We start from the raw sequence: 7,371 nt of genomic DNA, 5'->3' as shown, positions 1-7,371 counted from the left end.
AAGACAATTTAATTTTCACGATTTTAAAAATTATGTTTAGACTACATGTATAATGTATTGACACAAAAAAAAATGTATTAGACTTGCCCTTAGTACTGGGGAATAAATGGCAAATACGCAATAAGGGTATAAATATGGATGAAGATCAGTTCTACATCACGAGTGTTGGCACAGCTCCGATAGGGAAAATTCCCGCTTCGGTGTAACACGCTCTTTTTCACTTTAATCCGATGCTGTTTGGAACTCCCAGTAAACGCTCACGGGATCACCAGTAGTCCAGCGTTTGAAGAAAGCTTTTTGGTGTGTGATCTTTCCCGGACTAGGGAATCAAAGCTATGTACAGTGACCCCCCCCCCCCCCCCCCCGACTACTATTTATTCAGAGGGTGATAAATATCATGGTTTGGATTGAACCACAGTTTAGAACGATGTTTACAGATGGCAAACTAATACCTAGAAGCGCTACAATTGGGTAAAACCAGGTTTATCTTATGCAAAATGTTGAAACTGTTGTAAAATTGGAGTGTCAAGTTTTCTCGCACAGCCGATTTTCATCCGGTTCTATGAAACGAAATTGCACGGGAGGGGCAGCAGAAACAACCCCGTCATCAGGATATTTATTTTACATTTACATTATTTATTTATTTTTACAAATCATAGTTTGCAACAATTAATCCTTTCTCAGGGTTCTGGATTCAGACGCCTATTTCCGTTTAATGTTTATCTAATTTGTCACATCATAGAATATTCTGTGCTTTTATTTGACAGCATGCACAGCTTCAATCTCTCACCAGAGGGCGTATTACGCTGCGCTACAACACCTCTATCAACGTCTGAATGTCAAGATTTTTGGCAAAACTTATTTCTACCTATTGCATTATAAAGTATGATTTTACAAGTTTTAGTGTTAAGCTTAAAATTTTACAGTAAGTTCACAAAAACAACGAATTCCATGATTATTCTAGTATTATTGGATGAATGAATATTTATATAAAACCTTTTAATTTGCTCAGGTGTCTCATATTTACCAGCTTCTGCGTTTATAAAATTCAGACAAGCGTTTGATTTGCTTAGATGTGATCATTACAGATTGATATGCTAAGTTAGTTTTAGTACGTTTTGGTATGATTTTTAGACGTTGACAGAGCAGAGGTATTAGTGGAGAGTAGCGGGAACGATAACTCTGGGTAGAGATTGGCACCGCTCCGTAACCCTACGGCATACTATAAAACCTGGCCTGGTCCCATTGGCCTGGCCTGGCCCCAAATTTGGCCTCTAATTATACTCCATCCCAAATTTTGGCCTGGCCTCAAAAGTTGCCTGGCCTCAAATTTGGCCTCTAAAAAAAATGTTTGGCCTCAGCCAAAAAAAAAAAAAAATTATTCAAAATTTTTATTGAATTCATTGATTTATTATTGGTTTTAGTTTTTCAAAGTCATAGCAGATAAATGATATGTTTCTGTTGTTTTGTAAATGTGCACTTTAAAATAATCACAAACTACCACCAATCTGATTGATTTTATCGAATATCTATTGATTAGTTTATTAATCAAATCATTTTCTTTTCCCTTCATATCTATGTACTTGTATGCACCAAAAATGTATACACAACTAATGAAACGATTGGCATAGTGATTTTTTTCCCCCAGAATTATGATTGATTTCATTGATTTATAATTGGTTTTGTTTTTTCAAAATTATTGAACATGAATTATGTGTTTCTGTTATTTTGTGAATGTGCACATTAAAATGATCATGAACTAACTCCAATCTGATTGATTTTATTGAATATCTATTGATCAATTTATTGATTAAATAATTTTTCCCTTCCTAACATATGTAGTACTATACACCAAAAAAGTATACGGAACTAATGAAATGATTGGCTTATTGATTTTTTTTCTGAATTATGATTGATTTCATTGTTTATTATTGGTTTTGATTTTTGAAAATTGTTGAACATAAATGGTATGCTTGTGTTCTTTTGTAAATATGCACATTGAAAACTCTCATTTTACTAATGATCCATTTCAATTATTGATAATGAATTTAAAAAACAAATTCACACTAGCGTAATGATGAATCATCACACTTCACACACTGCAATGTAGAGTACCCCCTTAATCACTCTCATTGATAAGAACAATGATATCTAGGTATAAAAATACTAACATAAATCATATAGATTGAAACTACAACTTCGATAAATTAAGGATATTCATATCTGGTTAAACTATTTGAAATAAACATGTAATACTAGTACTGTAATGGGATATCAGATTATTTACAACATATCAATTTAACACAAGGTTCTACAGCACGGGTCTTGACAGGAAGTGAAGGTTGAGGTTAATCTATGATATACGGGTTTGAAATGTCACACAGCTCTGGACAAAACGTTTATTTTTTTCAATAATTATCAGAATGAAAGATGATTTTGACGATAGTCTAAAAACTATAATTTGTAGATACATAAACCTATTTTCACCATTATAAAACAATATTATGAGCATTACGTGCATCTGATATTTGCTTAGATGTAGCTGCTGCAGTGGTTGGTTAGATAGAGGTACAAATGATTTATTTGTTAACTAATGCAGGCTTTGATATAAAATAAGAAGACGGTGGACAGATTCAATGTAATAATTGTAATTAGTTCTGTTTTACTGTTGCTTTATCACAAAACCAGAAAAAAATCACAATTTTGAAAATTCAGACAGAAAATTGTGTTTACCTTATTTAGTTTAGGCACAATCATAAAATGAGTTACTAATTAAAATTTTCTGTTGTATCAAACACACCCTATTTGCAAATGTTGGACTGCTCCATTGTTTCTGTATAATGGAATTTCCAACTTCAGCAAACGTTTTCATCACCATCCTTTAATATGGTGATAGATATTCCCTTTATCCTGACAGGGCAGGCCTTCATAGCATGGGAACTTGTCACTTTTACAATGAGTATTGAAACTTAATTATGAAATAAAGAAAGAAATATTTATAATACATCATATCCATTTTAATCTACATTGTTCATTCTACGTAAAGTATAGATAAATGAACACTAAAATACAAATCTAAAATCCTTAGTTCATTGGCTATTGTCATTATGCTAGCAAACATTTCACTGTGTTTATTTTGATTTTTTAAAAATATGTCATTTATCATGCAAGTAACACTAAATGGTGCTATCTGCACATGGAAAACATTAAGACCACATACTCTGTTCGGAATGTGCGCTGCTCTTAAAATCAAATCCATTTAATATAATGATAACACTTTTATAATATGCAAATTGATATCAAATTGAATTCTATTGAATACAAAAATATCAATAAATCAATCATTTCATCAGTATACATTTTGGTGTACTAGTACATAAGTTAGGAAGGGAAAAGCAAATAATTTTATCAATAAACTAATCAATAGATTATCAATGAAATTAATCAGATTGGTAGTAGTTCATGTTTATTCTAATGTAAATACACAATGTATACCGATTTTTTAAATAAAGATCGAGTGTCCAATTTTACTGCTTCAAAGTTAATACGGTTGTTGGAATTCAAATTTGTGTACCGGGTATGTACATGTGTACAATAAAGATAGAGAGTTTTTAAAAACATTTTGGAAATTATTAAGATTGTAAATTTGCACTTTGGATTGGAATAATCCAAGGACGGATGGGTCTTGGGATTTTGATGTCTAATGTTATTTTTATATCAAAATGATAAACCTATCTTCTTTCGACGCCGTACCCTTACTTAAATAATATTTTTCCGGGCTTACACTAACCATACGACGTCTTCTGACTTGCCAAAATTATTTCACAAGCTTCATTCCCATACTATTGTGGACTCACCACGGAGGATGCATCTATATAAAGAAGCGCACCTGGCGACCCCCCCCCCTCCTCCTCCTTCTAAAATAATAAGCATACATGTAAAAGTAACTCCAAGAGTTAACGGGACAACACACCTGACTATTGAGGGTTTCCTGCAGAGATATATTACATGTAGAGGATGTCAATAAGAGGACAGCAAAGACAAACAGCCTTCTGAGGACCCCTTAAAGTATTCAATGCATAAGGACTATATTTCATATCTAGTAAATGAATGGTGGAATTTTTGAAATCATGGTATCATTTTGAAGGGTTCATCAAATAAAAAAAATCCTCCATAAGAATTTTCAAAATTTCGTTTACTGCTTGATTTATTCCACGTAGAATTTAACATTGAAGGAAAAATCATGTTTTATTGATTTGATTTTTAAAAAAAAAGAAATTATATTTTCAGACAAATCGCTTGGTAGAAAGTCATATTTACACTTTCTCTTTGTGAATATATAAAATAGAATTAATCATTTACCACACACATTTTAAGAAAATTAGATTTTCCTTATTTCTACAAAAGGTAAATAACTCTCCAGAAAAGTCTCAAGTGCAAAAAGGTCAGCTTCTAATCAATTATCAGTCATGTGAATTTCATCTACTTCACTTTCATCATTATTTAACAATAAGCATTCATAATGATTTAAATCCAGGCGCGTAGCTGCCTATCTGCAAGCACGCAATTGCGTACACATCATTTTCAGAGAGAGAGAGAGAGGGGGGGGGCAGTAAATCGTGTAAAGTGAGGACACATTTCAACCAATGGACAGACGTTGTGAGGACAAGAATTGCACTATGAGGACAAGTCCTCGCAATTACGTCCTCATAAATGTGACCTACAGCATGTGAAAGATGTAGATACAAAATATTAGCTTAGTGAGGACAAGTGGTGTGAGGACATGTCCTTACTAATATTCTCTCTCAAAAACCTTTTTTTTCATAATTCAAAGGAGAGTATTAGATAAACTTTTATATATATCCCTATAGCTATACCTAACATAGTACTTTTTTGCCTTTAGAATAATATATGTGTGCATTTTCTTCTGTACATTGTGAGGACATCCTCATTTAGTAGGTTTGGTCGGCTAGAGAGAGAGAGAGAGAGAGAGAGAGTAGAGAGAGAGCTCCGTCTTAAAATATTTGTGCATTAAAAATAACTTTGAGTTGTATAGTTCGATTTATAATTATGTCTCCCCACTTTCAGGGGAAGGCATATTGTTTTGTACTTTCCTGAAGTCCGTCCGTCTGTCTGCCACAAAATTCCTCCTATATGGCTTATCGGATTGATTTGAAACTTTGTACAATGCGTCATTGCCATTTGTAGATGTGCATATTGTCTGAACAGGAGGATCCAATTATTTTCCTAAAAGTTATGGTGGATCTAAGAGGGGTGGAAGATGTAAAATAGATTGTGAACACGTCTCCTACTACATGGTCTATCGGATAGATTTGAAACTGTGTACAATGCTTCATTACCATTTGTAGATGTGCATATTTTCGGGACAGGAGGGTCCAATTATTTTCCTAATTTATAGTGGATCTAAGAGGGCTTGTGAATGTTTCTCCTCCTATATGGCTTATCGATAGACTTGGAATATTGTACAATACTTCAATGCCATTTGCAGATGTGCCTATTGCAGGGACAGGAGGATCCAACTGTTGTCCTTAAAGTTATAGTGGATCTGAGATGTGGACAGTGTAAATAGTTTGAGAGCATTTCTCCTATGTGGCTTATCGGGGTTCGTAATGTCTTTGTTCCTTCTCATGATTTCTCCTCCATACCATGCAGTACTATAAGGGGAGGATGTTTCATTTGGAACACTTCCAATTTGGGGAGCCGGGGAGACATTATAATGCCCATTCAAATTTCGTCCTTTATGAATTTCTAATCATCAACTATGCACAAAAAGTTTATTTCATTCATAAAACCCAGGAGCTTCCAGGAACTCGAGGCGGTCATCAGACCCTTTGCCGTACTCTGCGTACACTTCATTTTCTTTCTGGCTACGCGCTTGAAATCCATCAAAATTGTTCAATATCCTTTCCTTATACATTGGCACACTGATTTGACTGCGGATAACTCCGTTTACCTGATCAGGATATGGGGCGCACGGCGGGTGTGACCGGTCAACAGGGGATGCTTACTCCTCCTAGGCACCTGATCCCACCTCTGGTGTGTCCATGGGTCCGTGTTTGCCCAACTATCTATTTTGTATTGCTTGTAGGAGTTATGAGATTGATCACTGTTCGTTATCTTCACCTTGCATTGGATACCTTAACTAGAGGAGCATTGCATCCCAGTTTATGACCTTCTCTCAACAAAAGTACAAAGGATATAGTAACTGTAAATTAATGATTCAAATAATTGGATATCTGTGATATGTTGTGAACATTGTATAATGCAGTGGTGGATCCAGAGATTTCTGAATGAGGAGTGGGAGGGGGCAGTAAATGACTGGGGTTGCCTTGTGGGTCCTGGGTGAAACCCTGGTGGGGGTCCAGGGAGTAAATCTCCCTAAAACAAACGAGTTCTGACAATAGAGTACATGTATGTACTGGAAGAATAAGTCTCTCAGACCTGGAATTCACCATACAAAACACCACTACCACCTATCAGATATATTAGACGAAAATGGATTAACACCATTAGTAGAAATACCAACTGGAAACGATTCTATCTTATACCTTTTTATTACAAACATTCCAACCAAGGTACTAAATGTAAACACCACCCCAGGAATATCAGACCATAATATTGTATACATGGAACTGAACATTAATGTCGACCAATGGAAGCAAAAGCTACGCACCATCCCATTATATAAGAGAGCAAATTGGAATAGCATGAAAAGGGAAACTAACAAGCTTAGCAGCAAAATAGAGGAAGGTGAGAAGAATGGAGCCACTGTTGAACAACTATGGACAACTCTAAAAACCAGCTTGTTAGAGATTGTCAACAAACATGTCCCAACAAAGATATGTAAAACCAAAGACAAACTACCATGGATAACTAGAGACATCAAAACCCTAATACGGAGACGCGACAGAGCATTTAAACGAAAAAAGAAAACCAACAACAAAAATGACATCAAGAACCTCAAAGATCTAAAACATCAAGTGCAACGACTATCGCGCAGAGCATACTGGCAATATATCGAAGGTATCCTTTCGCCACCAGACGAGTGTGAGAAGAACCTAGGGCCGAGAATCAGCAAAACGATTTTGGACATTTATCAAACATAAGAAAAATGACAAAAGCGGAGTAGCACCTTTAAAAAGGAACGGAAAAATCGAAACAGACTCGAAAATCAAAGCCAACATCCCGAACAATCAGTTCAAATCAGTATTTTCAAATTCAGATAAGATTTCCAAGGAAGAATTCAGAAAATTAAACCTCATGTCAAATACACCTGACACTTATCCAACTGCACCTTGAATCAACATCACCTCAGCAGGAATACTTAAACTTCTACAGAACCTCAATATT

Source organism: Ostrea edulis, chromosome 6, assembly GCF_947568905.1.
Source record: "Ostrea edulis chromosome 6, xbOstEdul1.1, whole genome shotgun sequence".
NCBI lineage: Eukaryota > Metazoa > Mollusca > Bivalvia > Ostreida > Ostreidae > Ostrea > Ostrea edulis.
Note: the sequence above shows the minus strand (reverse complement) of the source record.